General features: G+C 37.7%; 1 long non-coding RNA gene across 1 annotated transcript in view; it reads left to right on the top strand.

The window, feature by feature from the left end:
- Positions 1-23,373, top strand: part of LOC137210268 (uncharacterized) — a 291,880-nt gene that overhangs the window by 47,008 nt on the left and 221,499 nt on the right. The window lies entirely within an intron of this gene.

Raw genomic sequence — 23,373 nt, 5'->3', positions numbered from 1 at the left:
ATCCTGCAATAAACCTTTCTCTGCTCCAGACTCCAACCTTTAGGTTTGTTTGGCCTCACTGTGCTTCAGACACACGAACCTGCATTCGGTAACAACCTGACCAGTTTTACCAGCGTCCCCTGATAATGTGTCAGATATTCAAGTTTTAGGGCCCTGTCCCAGCCCTATGGAATCAGCAGCTCTGGTGGGGCTCAGTGATCTCTGTTATAACAGGCCCTCCAGATGATTTTTATTCACCTTAAAGTTTGAAAATATCTGCATTGTCAGCTGGCCAAAGCGTCCACCAGCAGGTGAAGGGGAGTGGTGCCTGGAAAAGATAGGGACCAGCCAAGGCAAGTACAGCAGCATTTGCCGTGGTAGTAATGGAGAATGCCTTTTCTCCACTGGTTGGCACAGACTAGGATCTGGGAGCAGTGGCAGGGTTATTTAGGATGCTTTACATTTCAGTGTAGAGGGACCGCTGTCCTGGTTTGCCAGGGACTTCCCCTGTGTGAGCACTTAAAATCTCATCCTGGCAAACCCCTTAGCCCTGGGTTTGAAAAACGTAGGGAATAACATGAAATTTAGGGGAAACATGATCTAGGTTTTGGGCAAGTCACAAGTGCTAATTAAAGCTAAGCAAGTATGGACAACACTAGCGTTCTTTAGCCCTTTGCGGGGAGGTAAATCTGATTGGGTGAAAGGACTTACTGTTAAGAGATCTTTGTAGAAACATCCCCTTCTGCTTAGTCCGCTGGTTCTCAGTTCTGGCTAGACATTGGCATCGTCTGAGGAGATTTAAAATGATTTTATTGGTCTACGATGACCAACCGTCAGTGTGAGGGTTTTTAAAAAGTGCTTCAGATGATTCTAATGCACAACCAAATTTAGGTGCCACTGCTTAAGCTTTTGAACCGCTGCTGCATATTTTCACCTCATCTTCCTATGAGAATATCCAACTGTAGTTGAGGTTTGTTTTTTTTTTTCTTTTTCTTTTTTTAACTGTCTTATTATAAGATTTACTGTCTTAAATAAGGTTGAATGTACAGAAAATCTTGCTAGTCCATCTGGTATAGCTGGATACTTAGAATAATATCGTTAAGATATATACCATCTAAGTATTGTGACTGGCCTTTTTGAAATTAACATATGCATTGAATTAGTATGTTCTCTTTTGAAGTTGTTATGTTGGGGAGCTATACCTCTAATCTGCCATTGCTAAATATCTGGACACCTCTTATTAGGAATTGCTTTTGGAAATCTTTAGGGATTACAACCAAGATTGCTGTATTATTTGTACTGGAACCACAAAAACCTCACAGAGTTCCCCCGCTGTACCTTCTACCCCCATCTCTAACCCTTGGCAACTTCTAATCTGTTCTCCATCTCCACGGTTTTGTTATTTTAAGAATAATATGTAAACATAATCATGAATTACTTAATCTTCGGAGATCGGCTTTTCAAAATTTTTCCCTCGGCATCATTCCCCTGAAGTTCATTTCAATTTTTGCGTATATTAATAATTTGTTCCTTTTTGTTGCTCGGTAGTATTCTATCATAAGATTTTATCACAATTTGTTTCAACATTCATCCACTGAAAGATATTTGGGTAGTTGCCAGTTTTTGGCTATTATAAATAAAACTGCTATGAACATTTATGTGTAAGTTTCTGTGGGAACTTAATTAAGTTTTTGTTTCTTTTGGATAAATGCTCAAGGGTACAATTACTGCGTTGTAGGGTGAATCTACTTTTAGGATTAAAAGAGACTGTCAAGCTGTTGATCAGAGTGGCTAAACCATTTTATTTTCCCACCAGTGATGTGATATAATTTTTCTATGTACTCGCCAGCATTTGATATTGTCACTATACTTTAATTTTAGTTACTCTCTGACATCTCATTATGGTCTTAATTGGCATTTCCCTAATGGCTAATGATGCTGAGCATCTTTTCATGTGCTCCTTTGCCGTGTGTATATTCTCTTCCATGAAATGTCTGTTCCTGTCTTCTGCCTATTTTCTAGTTGGATTTTTTTAAGTTGTTTGGAGAGTTCTTTGTATATTATAGATACAAGTCATTTGTCTCATATGGGATTTTCAAATATGTTTTCCTACTGTGTAATTTGAGTTTTCATCCACTTAAAAGGCTCTTCTATGAAGCATTTTTAACTCATTTTGATGAGATCCAATTTATCAGCTTTTGCCTTTATTTATCATAATTTTCGTGTCAAGTCTAAGAATTATTCCCCTAGTTCTAGATAACAAACATTTTCTCCTATTTTTTTTTCTAAAAATGTCCTGCTTTTACATTTAAGATTATGATACACTTTGATTTAATTTTTGTGTAAGGTGTGGAGGTTAAGGTTCATTTTTTGTTTGTTTGTTTTTGTCGAGGGATGTCCAACTGTTTCAGTACCATTTTTTGAAAAGTCTATTCTTCCTTGATAGCTTCTGCACTGCTGTCAAAAACAAGTTATATGTATTTATGTCAGTCTGTTTCTGGGTTCTCTATTCCATTCCATTGATCTATGTATCTACCCTCCATCATTACTGCAAACTCTTGAACTTGGGTAGATTAATTCCTCCCATTTTCATCTTCCTTTACAAGTTGTTTTAGCTATTCTTCAGCCTCTTCTTACCATATAAATCTTAGAATAAGCTTGTCTATATCCACAAAAACCTTGAGGGCATTTTAAGAGTAATTGTGTTAAGCCTCTTAACTTGGGGAGAATTGACATCTTTATCATGTTGTGTTTTCTAATCCATGAACAAGGTATGTCTCCCTATTTGTTTGGGACTTAAAAATTTTTCTTCATCAGCATTTTGTAATTTTCAGTCTAGAGGTCCTATAAATGTCTTATTGGGCTTATATTTAAGTATTTATTTAGGTCAGTTGTAAATGGCATCACATATTTTTATTTAAGCTTCTACACATTTGTTATTAATATATAATTTGATAAAATTGTGGTGATCTTGTACTCTAAATCATTTACAAACTAATATTATTTCTCAAGCTTTTTGTGGATTCCTTGGTATTTTCTCCATTTAGATTATCATCTCATCTTCAGATACAGACAGTTTTACTTTTCCTTATTCAGTATAATAGGATATATTACTATTCAACATTCAGTAGGATATGTTCCTTCCTATGCAACGTAGTAGGAATAGTCCTTTTATCTTTTAAATAAACTTTTTAAAAATTTAACTTTTAAATTTATGTATTTATTTATTTTTGCTTTATTTTCTTACTAGAACCTCCAGTGATATATTTAATAAAAGTGGTGAGAGCAGATATCAGTGCCTTTTTTCTGATCTTACAGAGAAAGCATCCAGTCTTTCACAGTTAAATATAATGTCGGTATAGGTTGTTTGTAGATCATCTTTATGAGTTTCAGTATGCTCCTTTTCTATTCCTAGTTTGCTTGGAGTTTTTTTTCTTCTTTTTTTAAAATCATGAATGGGATGGGATTTTGTCAGATGCTTTCTCTGCATTAATGGATAGGATCACATGACTTTTCCCCCTTAATCTATTGGATGTGGTGGATTACACTGTTTAATTTTCAAATATTTAACCAACTTTGCATAACTGGAATAAATCCCACTTGGTCATGGTATATTATTCTTTTCGTATATTTCTGGATGTAATTTGCTAATATTTGGCTGAGGGTTTTTCAGCCAATTTCATAAAAAATATTGGTCTGTAGGTTTCTTTCTATACTATCCCTGTCTGGTTTTGATATCAAGGTAATACTGGCTTCATAAAATTAATTAGAAACTGTTCCCTCTACTTCTATTTCTTATCAAATCATGTAAAATTGGTGTTAATTCTTTAAGTCTTGGGTAAAAGTGAAACATCTAAGCCTGAACATTTCTTTTGGGAGTTTTTAAATGAAAAACCAGTGTTTCTAATGGTTACAGGAAAATTGAGATTATCTATTTCATCTTGGCTGAGTTTTGGTAGTTTTGGGTGTAGAAACATTGGCCCATTTCATCTACATTTTTGAATTTCTAGTGTAGACTTGTTCATAGTAACTTGTCCCTCATTAACCTGCAGGATATGTCATGGTATCCCTGGTTGCATTTCTGATATCTGTGATTTGTGCCATCTCTCTGTTTATCTTTATCAGTATTGCTAGATCTTTATTGGTTAGATTGTTTATTTCAAAGAACCAGCCTTTTGTTTCATTGATTTCCCCCCCTATTTTCCTGTTTTCAGTTTCATGGATTTATGTTTCATCTTTATTATTTCCTTCTTTCTGCTTGTTTAGTGTTTTTTCCTCTTCCTTTTTTTACTATTTTAATATAGAAAATTAGATTATTGCTTTGAAATATTTTCTTTCCCAATTTAGTGCTATAAACTTCCCTTTCAGCATTGCTTTCACTTCATTCCACAAATTTGACCTGTTGTATCTCCATTTTCTTTTATTCTATGCATTTAAAATTTTTTCCTTGATGCTGTCTTTTTTACCCATGAGTTATTTGGAAGTGTGATGTTTAGTTTTCATGTGATTGAAGATTTTCCTGTTGTCTTTCTCTTATTGATTTCTAGTCTGATTCCATTATGGCTAGAGAACATACTCTCTATGATTTTAATTCTTTTAAATCTGCTAATGTTTTTTTATCGCCCAGTATATGGTATATGAGTGAATGTTCCATGGACACTTGAATATGTATTCTGCTCTTACTGAGTGTGTTCTTTAAATGTCAGTTATATCCTGTTGATTGATGATGTTTTCAGTTCTTCCATATCCTTGCTGATTTTTCTCTCTGGTAGTTGTATAAATTGCTGTGTTGAAGTCTCAAATAATAATTGTGGATTTAAAACTTTCTCCTTTTACCTTTTTCAGTGTTTGCTTCATGCATTTTGAAGTTCTGTTGTTTGGTGCACACACATTTAGTATCACGAGGTCATCTAGGTGGATTATTCCTATTATCTTTATGTAATGATCCTCTTTGCCCCTAATAATTTCCTTTGCTCTGAAGTCTACTTTATCTGATATTAATATAGCCATTCCTGCTTTTTCTGATTAATGTTCACATGATATATCATTTTCATCCTTTTACTTTGAACTACCTATATCATGATGTTTAAACTAAGCTTCTTATAGACAGTATATAGTTGGATCATGCTTGCGATTTTTTAATCTACTCTTCCAATCTCTGTCTTTGACTTGGTTATTTAGACCATTTACTGTTAATGTAATTATTACCATGTCAAAGATTTCATCTACCATGTTATTTTTTGTTTTATCTTTTACCTTAGTTTCTCAATCCTGTGTTTCCCTTATTTTTCCTTCTTGTGGGTTACTTAAACATTTTTTAATAAGTCCATTTTAATTTAATTCATTTATAATCATTTGTGTATACTGTTTGTATAGTTTTCTTAGTGGTTGCTTTTGGCATTACAGTATACATATGTAACTTATCATAGCCTACTGGAATCAGTGTTCCATTACTTCAAGTGAAGTTTCAAAATTTTACTTCCATTTAGGTCTCTTAATATTCCCCAGTTTTAAAGTATGATTTTCTGTAGTATTTCCTTTCTCTACATTGAGAACCCCATCAGATGGTGTCATCATTTTTGCTTTGACCATCATATAGAATTTAAGAAACTCATGAGGCTAATGATAGTCTCTTATATTTACCCCATTTGTTTTCACCCATTCCATTGTTCCCCTTTTCTTTCTGAAGTTCCCAGTCTTCTGTTATTGTTTATGTTTTCATAACAGTAGGTGATATCTTGGATTTCCAGTGCAACTGGATATGAGTTTCAGGAAACACTGAGCCTGGCTCACTTAATGCTACTGAGTTGGGGGGTTTGTATATGTTGGGCCTGTTGGCACAGCAGATGCTAGCAGATTAGACTAATGTTGATGGGACTAGTGCCACAGGAGGATGGGTTCCCATTCAGGCTATGCTGCTGCTACAGTAGATCAAGTCCCCCTCTACCCCAAGTGTGGGGCAGTGACCTGCTGCTGTCACTGCTTTGTATTAGGCTCCTTTTGCCTCAGGTGTGTGGTGGGATCCCTTGGAAGCTGCTGCTGCTGCTGCTGTCAATCACAAGGTTAAATTCATTTCAGAAATACTTAAGTATAAATATATAGCCTGGCTCTTGTAGGACCTCTGTATTTTTTTTATTGCTTTCATACAAATTATCCCAAATTTAGTGACTCAAAGCAACGTAAATTTATGACCTTACAAGTCTGACATTGGTCTCAATTGAGTAAAGTAAAAGTGTTGGCAGGATCGACAGATGAATGGATAAAGATGTGGCACATATATACAATGGAATATTACTCAGCCATAAAAAGAAATGAAATTGAGTTATTTGTAGTGAGGTGGATTGATCTAGAGACTGTCATACAGAGTGAAGTAAGTCAGAAAGAGAAAAACAAATACCATATGCTAACACATATATATGGAATCTAAAAAAAAAAGAAAAAATGGTTATGAAGAACCTAGGGGCAGGGCAGGAATAAAGACGCAGCCATAGAGAGTGGACTTGAGGACACAGGGACGGGGAAGTGTAATCTGGGATGAAGTGAGAGAGTGGCATGGACATATATACACTACCAAATGTAAAAGAGCTAGCTAGTGGGAAGCAGCCACAAAGCACAGGGAGATCAGCTCTGTGCTTTGTGTCCACCTAGATGTGTGGGATAGGGAAGGGAGGGTGGGAGGGAGATGCAAGAGGGAGGAGATATGGGGATATATGTATATGTATAGCTGATTCACTTTGTTATGAAGCAGAAACTAACACACCATTGTAAAGCAATTATACTCAAATAAAGACGGTTAAAAAAGAAAAAAAAGTGTTGGCAGAGCTACATTCTTTTCTGGAGGCTCTTAGGGGTGTTTCTGTTCCCTGGACTTTATCCGCTTCCAGCGGTCACTTGTAGTCCTTGATTCAGAGTCCCCTTTCTCCACCTACAAAACCCCAAATGTTGCATCTCTCTGATTCTGCTTCTATTAGGACATCTCTCTCTCTCTTTCTACAGTTGGGAATGGTTTTCTGCTTTTAAGGACTCATGCAATTAGATTTGTTCCATGAGGTAATCCAGGATAATCTTTCTATCTCAAGGCCTATAACTTCAGTCATATCTGCAAAGTCCTCTTTACCGTGTAAGGTAACATATTATTGGGTTCTAGGGATTAGGGTGAGGGCATTTTTAGGAGCCATTATGCTGCCTACCACACCCTTAACAAGTGACCTTGAGAAAATTACTGAGACTTTAAAGCCTTACTTTCCTCAAACATAAAATGGAAAGAAAGATAACTAATTAATATCATGAAAGTGAAACAGTATATATGAAATCAACTAATTCAAAAAATAAGATTTCTTCTTTTTATGATTGGCATGATTCTCAGAGTTCAGTTACTTGAAGAGTTACTTTTTTTTAAACAGAACTAAGGAATTTCAGGGTTCAGGTGCTGTAAGATTGTCTGAATTATCTGAGTAACAATTAGCTAAGCACAGGTGTAAAGCATTTGATTTACTCCCTGGTGTCCTTTATCTTCTCATCCCACTAAATCCATATCCCTTGTCTAGCTCCAGCCAGTAGAGTCAGAGCTTGTTTTACTGTTTAACTAAAGTTCAATTTAAGTTTGCTCTACATCTCCAGATTCTCAGCCCTGGTTGCATATTATAATCACCTGGGGAGATTTCAAGACCTACTTGATGCCAGAGTTTTACCTATCATGGATATTTGAGGAGGGACCTGGAATGAAATGCTCTAGCTTATGGTTTGGGGAGCCAAATCATAGTCTACACTGAGCCAAACCATTTGCGAGATCACCTCTAAAAAGGAATTTATCTGTGGTGACTAATGCTCTTCCTCTGTCAGTATGCTTGTCCCTCTTTGGGGGAAAAGAAGAAGGGGGAAAAAAAACCCAGCGGTTGGGCTCCCTGAATTGTAACCTGATGCTGTTGAATTAGTGTTGGCTCAGAGCGCACATCTTCGGATACCCATTCTCTCGCCTGCTTCCTTGCATGAGCTTATATCCTTGGACAGTTTTTTATCCATCACCCTCTTTTGCTTCTAATCTTAGCAAGTAAAGTCTCTCCTTAATGAAACAGCATTTCATGAGACTTACTGGGAGCATAGGTCTGTTCCAGACCTATCCTATGTTAGCTAAAGCAGATATAAGTGATGTATTTTTGGCATTCATCCTTGTGGGTTGGAGAGTGAAGACAGAATTTTATCCTTCAGGTGTCATATGACTGGGCAAATGGGCTCATTCCCTCTACTGCCTACCATGTAAAATACTGAGGGTGTTACCTCTAGAAGGTATCTTCTAGGTATCAAAATAGTTCAGATAAGTTATATTTCTCAGTAAAAGGTGACACAACTATGGCTTAGGTGGTGAATTTTCCATGTCAATTTGTCTGGGCCACCATGCCCAGTTATTTGGTCAAATATTATTCTGGATATTTCTGTGATGGTGTTTTTGTGTTTTTTAAAATTTTTATGTTTTATTTATTTATAATTTTTGGCTGCATTGGGTCTTCGTTGCTGCACGTGGGCTTTCTCTATTTGCAGCAAGCGAGGGCTACTCTTTCTTGTGGTGTGCGGGCTTCTCATTGTGGTGGCTTCTCTTGTTGCAGAGCATGGGCGCTAGGTGCACGGGCTCAGTAGCTGTGGCGCATGGGCTTAGTTGCTCCACGGCATGTGAGATCTTCCCAGACCAGGGCTCAAACCCGTGTCCCCTGCATTGGCAGGCGGATTCTTAACCACTGTGCCAGCAGGGTAGTCCCTGTGATGGTGTTTTTGGATGAAATTCATAATTAAATTTGTGGTGGACTTTGAGTAAAGCAGATTATCCTCCATAATATGCATGGGCCTCATCCAATCAGGTGAAGCTCTTAATAAAGACTGACCTCCCTGTCGCAAAAAGGAATTCTGCCAGAAGACTTACAGAAATTGAACTGCGACTCTTCCAAGAGTCTCTAGACAGCCTAACCTGCAGATTTTGAATTTACCAAGCCTCTATTATTGTGTGAACCAGTTGTTTAAAATCTCTCTCTCTTTCTCTATCTTTATATAGATATGGATATAGATCTAGGTATCAATATCGATATCTAGATCTATATCTGTCAGTATATATGGGCACATTGTATACACATGCTGTTGGTTCTGTTTTTCTGGAGAACCTTGACTAATACAGTGGCCCATATAAATAAAAGGACGAACCCAAGTTCACCCAAGTAGAAAGTAGTACAATGAGAACTGGAACTTAAGGCCTCATGACTCATTCAGCTGTGAACACTGACCCAGAACTGGCGTCCGCACACTCTGGCCCACTGATCAGATCTCGCTTGACTCCTGGTTTTGTACATAACGTTTGGCTTGAACACAGCCGCATCCATTCATTAACGTATTGTGCATGGCTGTTTCTGTGCTACAGCAGCAGATGGGCAGTTGCAGTGGAGACGTATGGTACAGAAAATCCAAAATATTTACTATCTGACCCTTTACAAAAAAGATCTGCTGACCCCTGCTCTAGGATGCCATCTGATTTCTGATAGCACCGAGGAGAATAATTCATGCACATTGGGATAGATTGTTAATCTCATGTCCTCCTTAGGTCAAAGATCTCTTAAATGCTCACCCTTGCAATAGCCAGCTTGGGGAGCATTGTCTGAGGATGCAGAAATTTTTCTTGCCAGGTCTTTCCAATCCACACTGCTCCCTGACTATGGTTCTTAAAACCTATTTTTTAAAAAAATTTTTATTGGAGTATAGTTGATTTACAGTGTTGTGTTAGTTTCAGGTGTACAGCAAAGTGAATCAGTTATACATGTACATATATCCACTTTTTTTTTTTTTTTCTTTTTTCAGTACGCGGGCCTCTCACTGTTGTGGCCTTTCCCGTTGTGGAGCACAGGCTCCAGACGCGCAGGCTCAGCAGCCATGGCTCACGGGCCCAGCCGCTCCGCGGCATGTGGGATCTTCGCGGACCGGGGCACGAACCCGTGTCCCCTGCATCAGCAGGCAGACTCTCAACCACTGTGCCACCAGGGAAGCCCCACTTTTATTTTATTTTTGGAGTCTTTTCCAAATAGCCCATTACAGAGTACGGAACGGAGTTCCCTGGGCTAATAAGAAGAGCAGGTTCTTACTAGTTATCTATTTTATGTATAGTAGTGTGTATATTTCAGTCCCAATCTCCCAATTTAGCCTCCCTGCCACAGTCCCCTGGTAACCCTAAGTTTGTTTTCTACATCCGTGCCTCTGCTTCTAAAACCTGTCTATTTTAACCAACTACCACTCATTGCTTACTGTCTCTGGCTTCATGTACTTGATAATAAATCTACTTCTTGTTCTATCCTGGATGACATGTTCCAAGGACTGAGATAATATCTTATTCTACATAATTTGTCCTTGATATTGTCTATCTTGGGGTCTTCATCTATGTCCCAAAGAAGACAGTCACTCTGTCTTCTAGTACTACTACTAATACCACATTTTATGGCATGAATTTGACCCAATGCACTGAACTATCCTTTTAGAAGCTGTATGCAACCTGTCACTGGGTTTTAGCACAGGGGTAGAACTCAGATTAGTGATCATATATAAACAAATCTACTTGACCAGAAACTTTTTGTCTCACCATTTATTACACAAGTAACTTCTGTCTTTGCATCTATGATGTAAATATTTTTAATTTCCTAAATTATCTGAAAAATTATTTAGAGCTTCCATTTCAGTAGGCATTGGAATTGCTGTGTTATGACTATTTCATTATTTTATTTCCAAGTGTTAAATTAGGCTTCAAGCTTTGGCCAAGAGTAGACAGGAAAGGGTTTCAAAGAAATGAAGAGTGGGAAAAACTTCTGATGCAAGGGAGACTTAATAAAGATTTGATTTTGAATCAATAATTTATAATAAAGGTTTGAGTTTGAATCAATAATTTATGTCATTGCAAAATAGCTCCCTGGTAAAAGTCCATTCTTTGGTAATCATTAAGTACAGAAATTAACAATCAAAATATGCAGTGATCTTCTTCATTTTCTAAAAACAAACCTATATCTAGATGAGAGGAGAATTCATCTCATAACTCAGGCTCTGGACTTACGACTCCAAGTTCTGTCTTCTTTCAACCGTACCTGCTAAGTTTCTGTCTAACTTCTTGAGCATGAGGTAATGGCGTCCGCTTTCATCCCCTTCCTCAGTATATAGCTTGGTGAGTATGAGTAAGGGATCTAAAACTTGAGAACCTGGGTTCAAATCTTGACTCTAAAATTTACTTGTTGAGTACTCTTGAGCATGTTATCTGTTTTTGCCTCAGTTTTCTCATCTATAAAATAGAGATACCATTACTTCTCTCAGGGAGTTGCTATGAGGGTGAAAGAGAAAATTCATACAATGCAAGAATTTATCAGTTCTTGGAACACAATAAATACCGAAAAATAATGTTAGCCATTATCAAGGCCCCCTCATTTTATGGATAATACAGATTAGTTTATATAGGTCTAATATTTACATATGCATAAACATTTTGTACCTATGTGTGTGTATACGTTCTTCTTAGAAATTGAGCAGTCAACATTCACATCTAAAAATCTGTGCTCTGTGAAATGTAGAAATCCTGTGTACAGACACAGTGCTATAGTTATCTATTGCTACATAATAAAGAAGTCCAAACTTAGTGGTGAAATAAACAAAAATTTTAATATGTGCCCAGATTCTGTGGGTCAGCAATTCAAACAGTACACAGAGGAGATGGTTCGTCTCTACTCCATGACTGATATCTGAAACCTCAGCTAATGAGGATTCAGATGGCTGGGGCTGGAATCATCTAGATAATTTTAATTCACATGTCTGGCCCTTGAAGAACTGGGCCCAACAAGGACTCTTGACTGGAGTGCCTATAGATGGCTGCCCAGGTGGCTTGGACTTCTCATAACGTGGTAGTTAGGATTCAAGATAGAGTATTCCAAGAGAATGAGTGTCCAGGGTTGAAGCATTCCACGAGAATCATGCAAAAGCTGCATGACCTTTTATGACCTAGTCTTAGATGTATAGCATCACTTTCATTATATACTATTGCAGGCGTTGGAGACCTTTTTCCATAAAGTGTCAGACAGTCAATATTTTAGGCTTTACAAGCCATACAGTCTCTTTTGCAACTACTTAGCTCTGCTGCTGTGATGTGAAAACAGACACAAACAATACATATACTAAGGAACATGGCTGTGTAATAAAGCTTCATTTATAAAAGCTGGTAGAGGCCTAGACTTGGCCCACCAGCCATAATTTACTGACCCCTGCTGTATTGTTTGAAGCCATGGAAAGCCTGCCCAAATTCAAGGGAAAATGCCCACATCTGGATGCGAAGAATGGCAATGAATCTGAGACCCTGTATTAAAACCACGACATATGGGATATTTATAAGAGGATCTGTCTGCATACCTAGTTTCTCCCATGTATGCTGGATATGAGGTATTGGGACATCTTACATCTCTGTAAGCCTGGGTCAGGGTCAACGTTGGAATCTGAACTCAATGACCTTGATTTCTGGAATAATCGGTAACTCTGATTATGATTTGCTTACACTCCTTACCCCAATAAATATACCACAAAAGATAGATTTCAAGTAAACAATTGCTTTATGGCAGATTTTATTAAGTCTCCATTGACTGAATTATTCCATTTTGGTCGGAAAGCATGAGCTTTTTTCTTTCCTAAAGAGATCTGCAACTTTTCAGATGTGGCATTTCATTCTACTGAGAGGATGATGTAGGTTTTTATAAACGGAAAAAGCAGGGCAGGCTGAGTTCACTCAGATCGTACTAGTGCTTACAGGAATAACCGAAACTGGAACACAGGCTTCCAGGTTTTCCTGTCCTGTGCTCTTTCCGGTAGGTGCCATTGTCTGCTGGGTCTGGCAGTAATAATTTCTGACCTTTACCTCTCTACGCTCTTGTGAAGTGGTTTGGGGCTTTGTTAGCTTTCTTATGAGTTTGTACTAAATTGTGTCCATAAAGTAGGCTGAATTCCTCAGGGAAGGATGATAGCTGTTACTGTTATTACTGCAAATGTTGTGTTGGTTACCTTTTTTCTTTTCTTTTGTCCAGTTGTATCCTGAACTTAAAAGTTATATTATCCAAAATGAAAGATGTGCATCTGGTAGAAAAGACTAATTTAAGGGATGAAAATTCCTGATGATTGCTTCAGTCAACCCTTAATACACACCGAGCTTCATTAGTAAATAGACAACTCTCAGACCATTCCCTTGCAAGAGGTCGCATAATCAGCCTTTGTGTTGATTTCGCATTCTGTTCGGTAGAGACAGAACAAATTAGAATAATTAGCTGGTACAGGAAAGCACAAAGAACTTTCTTCTGTTTTTGTGATGCATCCCGTAATAAGGGTTGAAAATGAGACTGGAGGTAAGAACGTGAAACTCAGAAGGGCAAAGGAGAGAGGATATTGTTTCTTTGAAAATATTCTTTCAGTGTTGGCCCAGAAGAAATATGAAGCTGAGGAAATTTTTTTTTTAATGATGATTTTTGTGTTGATGATGTGAGTGTGGAAATAGTAAGAATCAGGAAGCAAGCATCCTTTTCCACCAAGGACTTGGGAGCAAATGAAACCATAAATACTCCCCGTTCTTGGAAACCCTTTTGGAGCAGTAATCAGAGAAGGGTAAAGGCAAAGCCTCAGGGCAGAGGTGTTCAGAGCAAAGGGATAGGAGGAGAACAAAAGGAGAGTGGATATATTTAGAGCTGTCATTTTGAAATTTACCTGCTTCTGATTCAGTGCTGCTTTGCTGCTCTGTTGGTCCAGTGGAAATCCTCAAAGCAGGAGCAGCCGTATTTTAAAATAATAAGGGTAGAGCAAGTGACTTTAATCCAGGTCTCTTTAGCTCAGAAGCACAGAGGAGAGTGCGAGGAAAGAGTGAGGCCACAAGGAATTGTTCACTGGGTACCTTTTCCCCAAACCTCACTAACTGGGAGAAACTGACCACTGGATTATGTGCCTTGAAGGAAAGCAAATATGTTGAAAGCAAAGAGTGTGGAGCTTGTTTAGAAAGCAAGCTCTATCCTTTGGTCACCTGCTGATGATAATAGCATTGGCTGAGACCTGACCATTTACAACGAAGGCACTTCTGTAGGTAATAAGTTCCAAGAGGGCCCGAACTGAGTATGTCTGTTTCAGCATTTAGCATGGTTTAGCATCTGAGAGGCCGGTACATTATTGGCATATAGTAGACTTAAAAATGGATATTTTGATTGTCTGAATGAGTGGATGTGTGTGATTCACATCCTATTTGCAGGTCCTATGCCCTGCAATGGATTTTCAGTGTCAGGTTGTGAAAGTATTTATGACGGGGATTGGCATTGTTCCCTATCTAATGGATAAAGATTACACATGAAAGGACTTTACATTGACATCCCAAAAGCCTCATAGGAATTACTTAAGAAAAAAATAAAATTGGATTCTGTATAATTTCTAATTTGTAAGCTGGCCAGAACACTGGTATTTCAGCCAGTCCTCTGGTAGTTCCAATGACGTCCCCATGATCACCCAGGCATAATCAGAATGGCTTTAGGATTTGGGAGCCAAAATGTTCCTCAGTATTTACGGCATTGCTAGTCCATTTAAGAAAACGGACTATTGAAAAAATAGCTTCAGACACAATATGGCATTATATGATTTAGCATGAAATCTGAGAAATATAGAGGTTATCTGAAGCCTGCAATGGTAACGTTCCCTCTGCTATTGAAGTTATTGTCTTCAAACAAAGATTCTACATCAGTAATGCTATGTATATATATTTTTTTATGATATTCAGGTTAATTTCCTATTCTCTCTAAGGAAGTAATTGGTTGGTTGGTATGAGAGATGGTGTGGTTTCCAAAGGTGAAAAGTATTATTTTGTTATAATTTCCAGCTACCTAAGGATGGGAGAGGCCCAGGACACTGCAGTCAGTATATTATGTGGAACAGGTTATATTGTGGTTTCTTTATGAACTTTTACATGTTTATTTTCTATGCAAGTTTCTGTGCTCCTTTTTGAGTTTTGGTAGATAAGTGTTTTGTCACTTTGGAATACTTGGAGTTTATATATATATATATATATATATATATATATATATAACATATATATATATATATTTTAATGTAGTAGTTAAAGCCGTGGAGAGTGTACTAGTCTACCTAGGTTCAAATTCTGGCTTTACCCTATGACTTCCCTGTGGCTTCCTCTGCTCACCTATTAAAAAGGAGGATAATAAGACTGCTGTGGTGAGTTACATACTAAGTGCTATTTAAGCATTTGCTATAATGATCATGTATACTCGAAGGCAAGGAACTTGCCCCTTGATCGTCTCTGTATTCCTAGTGCTTAAGAATTCCTAGTGCTTTCCTAGTGCATTGTCTTAGGATAGAGATAGCTCAGTATAGTTCTTCTCACTATAAAGTACTGTTACGTTGAAAGTCTTTGCTTGTGTACTAATAATCTATGACATATCTGCTGAGGACAAGGAAAGGATAAAACTGCAATGGATAACAAAAAACTGCAATGGATAACAAAAGATTGTATGATGTAATGCCTTTATTATGTAATTATAAAACTAACAAATGATCATGGTAGAAAATTTGAAAAACTCCTAGACAAAAGAGAGATCAACAAAATTTGGAGTAACTTTCAGAGTGTAGAGTTGTCCATGAATATTAGTGCTTTCATATTTTCCAGGACTTTCAGTAGACTCTGCTTCTTAAGAGTCTATTCATGATATTTTACTTTAATGATGTTTTCATCATGGGGACACACACACACACAGAAATCTGTTAAAAAAAAAAGACAGACATGTAAATCACTGATGTTTCAGATGGCCACATGAAATAAAGTGAGAAAGGTCAACAAGCTGAAAGAATGTGGAGTAGCATCTCCTTAATTGCTTACATAATTCTGATAATTACCTCTTTGTGGATAAAGTAATTAATGGGTAATCTAATTCAAGAAAAAGATATGAACTGCAAGCCTTCTGGAAGCCAAGTATTTCTTTCCAGAAAAGGTTACTTTCCTCGGCCGTGCTTCCTTATTACCTGACAGGGAAAGAGTATTGTATGGCAAAGGATCTTCCTGAAGGAGGGTGCTTCCCACACTGATTGTCATAAGTGACTTCGGGATTACTGTTGCTGTATTACCAAAATCTTAAACTAGGATATTTTTGACAAATGCGGTCCTTAGTTAATTTTTAGAGCTACAAACTATCAGATGGCTCTGAAATAACAATTGTCTGGCTATTCTTCAGGGTGATCACAATATGGAAATAACCTTGAGGTATCACTAAAAAGCAGGAAGGTGTGAGTCTTCCTTTGGTGCCAGAGTGAAATGCGAGTTGGAGTTGGAGTTGGAAAAGAGGCCCACAACCAAGTGATAGAGAAGGAAATGTGAGGTCATCAGTGAAAAACCAGGTTGAAGTTAAGGTGAAGAGGCATGAGGAAATGGTCAACTGTTCCAGTATTACAAAGATCATCAAGAAGCATATCCATGAATGTGGTTTGTATTGCAATCTGCTGAAAAAGGGACAAATATCCTGGCCTGGCCTTCATGGAGATTATATTTTATTGATTCTGATAATAGATTATTGTTGAAAAGGGCCTCCTATAAATTATAACCATGCAAAGGCAGCAAGATAATTTTTTCTTTATGTATGTGTTTCTCATTCCTACTCACTTCTCTCTTAGGGGAAGAGAAAATCACAAAAAGCAAAAATGTCAATTCTCAGCTATTCATTTTCAAAATAATTTTTTTTCCAAATTCCAATGGAGGCAATAGGTTAACTGTTAAGATTTGTAAGGCTCAAAAAGCTACATTTTTACAAAGTGTCACCACATTTTATTCTATAAATAATAGCTTTGCAAAGAATATATGGTGATGCAAAGTTGGAAAAAGCTGGTTTTTCTTCCGTGAATGGCTTCACTGTGTTGGGAGAAGAGGCACAGAAGAAATCCAAGTAATTAAACATGGGGTGAGTTTTCCTGATAGGGGACTCTAGTGCTTTAAAATAGACTAGATAATCCTAGGGATAATCTGAGGGTAGAACAGACCAATGCCTCATTTCCAATCTGGTACCCTGGAAGAAAACAGTGTATTTTCTTTAAGGTCTTGGGAGGTTTTTCTTCTGCTTTGTTTTGGTTTTGGTTCATTTTGTAATCAACCTTATTAAGGTATCATTTACATGCAATAAAATGCAGACATTTTTAGTCAACGGTTCAGTGACTTTTAATTAATGTATACATTTGTATAACTACCACCCCCATAAAGATAGATAACAATTCTAAAACCCTAGAAAGTTTCCTCCCAGGCTTTTGCAAAATTATCCCCATCTCCCACCCAAAGGCAACCACGGATCTGTTTTTTATCTTTAGAGATGACTTTTGCCCAGTTTACAATTTTATGTAAGTTGAATAATACAGTAGGTGCCCTTCTGATCTGGCTTCACTTGCTCAGCATATGGTTTTTGAGATTCATTCATGTTGGGATGTTTTAAATCAGGACTTTAGCCTGGGTGGCTGATGTTGTCTGAAAGCACCTATAGGTACATCTGAGTCTCTGGCATTGTCACTGTCTGTTCTTGGCTCAGTATTTTCAACTTTATAAGAAGCACAAGCTTGAAGTAATGAAGATCACTGTCAGTATAATGGATGTGAAGTGGGTTCTATTATATAATATTCTCAGCATAAACTGATCTGCTTGGAATCATTGTGTTGATAATGGACAAGGATACTCCTCCTCCAAAAACCTTGATACTATAAAACTTCTAAAGGACGCTGTCCTAGGACTCTTTTAATTTTCATGTTTTGGGAAACATTTCTGGAGAATTCAAATGCTCGCAACCTGAAAGAAGCAATTATTCACCTGAAAGCTGACTCTGCTAAAGTTGAGTTGTCCGACCTTTACATGCTGATAGAACCCAAATAGCCTTGCAAAACAATGCTCTCTTGTTGGATATAAGCATATAGATTGCTTAAGATGGACGTGTATATGCAGTAAAGTGAAAAAACTAAGAATCTTTGAGTTTCCCTTGCTGGGTTTTTTATTTTTTCATTTAAGTTTCTATAGCATATGCTAATAATTCAGGGAAACCTCAGGTTAGTTTTAGGTCCACTCTACATAAATGTTGAAGTACTCCATATCCACCTTTCTTCTACCTTCCTTCTTTTCTTCCATCTTTCTAACTTCTTATAATCCATTATACTTAATCCTGCATTTGCTGAGGTGGCAATTAGTGTAGGAAAATACTGTGAAATTTTGCTGTTCAGAATGCATGTTGACCAAATTCTATATTGAGAAAAGGTCTGAATTTACCCAGAGTAACCCTTTCTCAGCGTCTTTGAATAAAGGGCATAGAAACTGGGCTATATATAATATCCTGACAGGTATGTAGAATTCATAGCAATTGCCCTCAAAGAGCTTACCTAGCGTGGATGCATATGAATGCATTTAATAATTGCTTTATTGGCAGCAGTGCCAACCTACACAGTCTGTTCAGTTTTATATCATTCTCATTACCTGCTGTTTACCACTGTATACATTGCTAATGGTGTGGTTTCTATGCCTTGTGAATTTCTCGGCCAAATAATATGTAATGTATTGCACACTTTAGTGTAGAAGATGGAGACTCCATAACTTTTCGTGTGCTCTTTGCCCCTTTAGAATGTATTACACTGAGATCAGGCAAAGTAATAAATTTATTTCAAATGTGCGGGATAGCTAAACATCAATTAGGACTGATGGGCAATATTTCTGCTTCCAGCAACATAACAGTTTTTAAAGACTAAGCCATTGAACGTGGAGTTACTGAACGTGGGACTTAGTTCACTGGGATCCTTCTTAGAAAACTAAAGGAAAACTTGGATTGGATTTGTGTGGCTTATTCAAGTAGTAACTAATTACCTACATCTTGGTGAACTTAATTTGTCACAATGGTTTGGTATTTTATTAACTCCATTCCCCTTCTTCCCCGACTCTCACGAGAACGGATCATGAGTATCTTAAAACATACTAAGTCGTCTTCCATCCCTGTTAATCTAACTACAAAAGCACACTTTCCTGATCCAATGCAACTTACTGTCTTTTAGAGTGGCTGGGGTTTTAATTCTCTACAAAATTAAAACCAGCAAAGAGAAACATTTTCAAGGAGCCACCACATTGTAGCGCTTTAGAAAGAAGACTTTAGAATTAAGGGCAACTATATCATTTTATAGCTAAAGCACCTGAGGCCTAAAGTAGGCAGGTAACCATCGAGGTCAGGGAAAGGGGTTGAAGATCAGGTTTCCAGAAAGAGTCTAGAAGGACTCAATCTGAGCAGGTCAAAAACTGAAAGGAGGCCACGAATGTTCTGGGAAGGCTGCCATCTGGCCTCAAGTGTGGGATTCAGACAGGGAGTGGACCCCGGGGGAACTGAGCTTCTGCAGTAGGCAGAGAAGTCCACCTCCTCTCCGGAAAGTGCCACTGACATCAGGGAGTTGAGGGGAAAGAGCAATGAGTTCCACTCCACCTGAGAAAGCAGGCCAGTCTGATTAACTCTGAATTTAGGCTTATTTCAGATACTTCTTGAGAAAGAACTTGGACAAGAGCAAGTCCCACGCAGCCTCTTTTAAATCCATGCCCAGTATTTTCTGGTGGAGCTGCTTAAACCCTCCAAGTGACTCCAGCATTTTAATTTCACTCTAGATTTAATTCCGACAGTTCTATGATTGATTATTTAATGGGCAAATAAGTAGGGTCACAAAAGAGTGTGAATGTATTTTACAGGATGAGGATGGGCGGAGTGGAGCGGTCTGGAATAGGACACCAATAAAAAGGGATCTTGGTAAAGAAGAACGTCTATTAGAAATGGAGAGGAATTCGCAAGAAAATTAGTGCCTGACACCACGCCCTTCTCTCTGCATGTTTAGAAGCTAGTTTCTAATTTTATTTTCGTAGGAGCTGTCCCTGTGATGAATTCTCTTTCACCTCCACACCATTTATCACATGGACATATTGTGAAGTTTGTGTGAGAGAAAGTAAGTATTAGAATGTGTCTTGCAAGGAGCTATAAACACTTCCTGGAACAATCTAGGGTAGAAGGAAAAGGAAAGGAAGGTGGAAACAAAGGAGGAAGACAGCTAATGATGCTGGAGTCTCTCTCTGGGATTTGTGGTATCTCTTTTTTAAACTAAGTACAGAAAGTCAGAACTTGACTGATTGTTTCCTGATCACGGTTTGTTTTCAGTTTTGCTTTTTTCTTGCTCTCTCATCAGTTATTCCAGCCATTGCTATGTCATTTTCAGTTTCAGTAAGCATGCCTGTCTTGTTTCCATTTGCATTATTCATGCAAACCTTGATTGAACTGATGACCCCGAGTTATCAAGGAAACACTAGATACACCAGTAGATACATTTCTTAATTTTAGAAAAAAATTACCGAGTGAAGGTTAAAATAACTCCTCTTCAATTTGTCATTTTAAAAAAACTTCTCCTAACATACCTCATTGCCTAACAATGCCAGATAAATGAAGAATTCCTATGTATTCATGAATGCAGGCTAGTCTGTATATTTTTTGGCAGGTATGACCGTTACCAAGGGTAACGGCCTGGTTTGCCGGCCATGTCCTGTCTCCTAGATATTTGTAGTTTCTGTTGTCTTTCAGTTGGTCCATTGGATATCAGAGGTGAATTTATAAAACTATACTTCCCTTTACACTTAGTTTTTTGTTTTGTTTTACTTGAAGTATAGTTGATTGACAATGTTGTGTTTCAGGTGTACAGCCAAGTGATTCCGATATATGTATTTCTTCTTCAGATCCTTTTCCATTATAGGTTATTACAAGGTATTGAATATAGTTGCCTGTGCTATACAGTAGGACCTCGTAGTCTATCTACTTTATATATAGTATACACTTACTTTGTATGATCCACGCTGGTCAGACCACATGATTATTTTCACTTCTGATATAATTTTTTCAGGTCCAAACTCAAATCTTTGATAAGAAGATATTTTTTAGCATGTGTGTGCTCTAAATCCAACAGTAGTTAGCAGAGATATGGTTTTGCACTAGGTATTCTTCGCTTTTTTGTTCTCGGCCAACCAACTGAAAATTAGCATTTATTTTCTGGTTGGTTTGCTAGATGTTTATGACTATAATAAAAGTCTTACATTTTGTCTCATATCTTAAAACACAATCTGAATTAGCAATGGGTATTGTGCTATACATAGGGGCTGTGATATAAATATTGTATCTAATTTCAAAAACATACAGCCTAGAAGGGAACACAGACACATAAGCAACAATTATGGCAACTGCATTTGTTTACTAAGTGAAATAGTACTGAGATGGATAAAGTGCTAGCAAGCCTTGAACAGCCAAATCAGCTTCAAAAATAGATGCGCAGTTCTTTAAAAATCTTTTTAACATTTTTCCATCTACATGTAGAATATAACTTAGCATAAAAACGGTACGGGTTTTATTTTAAGTAATGTAGCATTTTGACATCCTCATAATGAAATTAAATCCAGAAGGAGGTTTCTCTCCATGATCTCTTGAAATGGTCCTTGATCATCCACAATATTTCCCATCAACACAAAGGTGGTACCAAGGGCAGGAAACTCCAGCATTATTAAAGTTTCATAAAGCAAAGTCAATTTTAAGAATATAATGTCCCCAAACTGATAAAGGTCTTGACAGATAATTTCAAGGGAAGCATAAATTATTTTCTGTTTCTCAGAGGGCAAAAATATTTAGGTTGAGTTAATGAATGGTAGAGTTTTTGAGTGGAGAGTGTCCTTAAAATATTATGTAGATCTGTACAGTCAACAGATGCTAGCCACATGGCATTATTTATATTTAAACAAATTTAAAAATAAGATTAAAAAATCAGTTCCTCAGTTGCATTTGCCATATTTCAAAGATGTTTATTAGCTCCATGTAGCTATTGAATACTGCATTGCATGGTACAGATATAGAATATTTTCATTATCACCAAAAATTCTACTGAGCAATACTAAAATTATACCCAGATATTCACAGAGAAGGCAACCAAGTCTCAAAGAAATAATATAACTTCCCCAAGATCACACAGCTGTGTTTTTAAAGAAAAAGAAAACGACACAAAGGAAATAGTAACAGAGGCATTAACGAAACCCAGTAAGTTTCTGGAGCAGTCAAAGTAGAGTTTAAAAGTGCATACTTAGCTGTTAGCAGGGTTGAAGCTCTTGATGGTTGGTAAGATCTACCTGCCTGAATTTGGACATTAGCATTTTCTGCAATGAATTAAAAGCAAAAGATCCTTTCAGCGAATGCTGCCAGCTCCATATTTTTAGCCACTGCCGTGCTTCCAGGTTATGTTTATCACTTTCATGTACAGGGCACCACTGTGAAATGTGACGGTTTATCTGACCCCAGAGAAATCAAGAAATCTTGTGGGGGTTATGGCTATATTTGAAAAGGTTGATTTTTAAACGCATCATGCAGACTGGCCCTGTTTTAAAAGGGATTCCTGCCATCAAATAATCAAAATGTAAACTCTCTTCTTACCTTGCAAAAGTCAAAGATAGTCCCTGCATCTTTATTATTTCGTTGAAATCCAAATATTATTTTTCCATTCTCTAACTTGTTTTCCTCACAGTGTGATCAACTATTGCCAAGGACGGAAAGGTTAGATTTATCAGTCAAAATTTGCTAAAGGTCCCCTAGGTAACTGAACCCTCAGGAGAAACAATCGTCATGTATTCTTTTTCTGTTGTTTCAGTATCTTCGTAAAGAGTCATTTCAATATGTTTGGTTCTGTAGCAGAGGTTCTGTGAAGTGCTTATCTTCCTCAGAGGTCCAGAAAGCCTGCGAGTCTGTGGGTAAAGATGGGTAAGGAGAGAGAGGGAAGGAGGCTAGATAGAGGCTCAGTGCTGAGACAAGGACAGTGTTCTAAAGCCTCCTGGGGGTGAGACTGGGGTGCACAAACACCCACGACTAATCTAGACAGAAACTGAATCATCAAGGGGACGACCACTGTGAAGTCATGTGGTCACCTCTCCCTCTAGAAATAAATATTGCCCTCAGTAAGTCTCCCCCCCGCCCCAGAAGAGCATTAGGAAGGTCTGGAGAGGGGGATTATTGGCAGAAATGGAAAAAGCAGGTTGAAGGGATTAGCCTGGAGCAGAGAGCCCAAGAAACCCAAGCCAGTAGATGGAAGGCAGACTTTTCATGGAAGTCTCCAAGCCCACGTCAAGTTCTGGGACCACCAAGTACAAGTCAAAGAGTGCTCATTTAACCCCTTTGGGCCCCCACGGGAGTGGAGGAAGGCTGGACAGAGAGGGAGAAGGGGCCATTGAAGGTACAGTATTTACTATGGGATTTAACTCCTCAAAGGCCTCCCAGTAGCTTCAGATCTGCTCAAGAATCC

Source organism: Pseudorca crassidens, chromosome 17, assembly GCF_039906515.1.
Source record: "Pseudorca crassidens isolate mPseCra1 chromosome 17, mPseCra1.hap1, whole genome shotgun sequence".
In the NCBI taxonomy this organism is placed as follows: Eukaryota; Metazoa; Chordata; class Mammalia; order Artiodactyla; family Delphinidae; genus Pseudorca; species Pseudorca crassidens.
The sequence above is the reverse complement of the archived record's forward strand: the minus strand, read 5'-3'. Positions and strand labels throughout refer to the sequence as shown.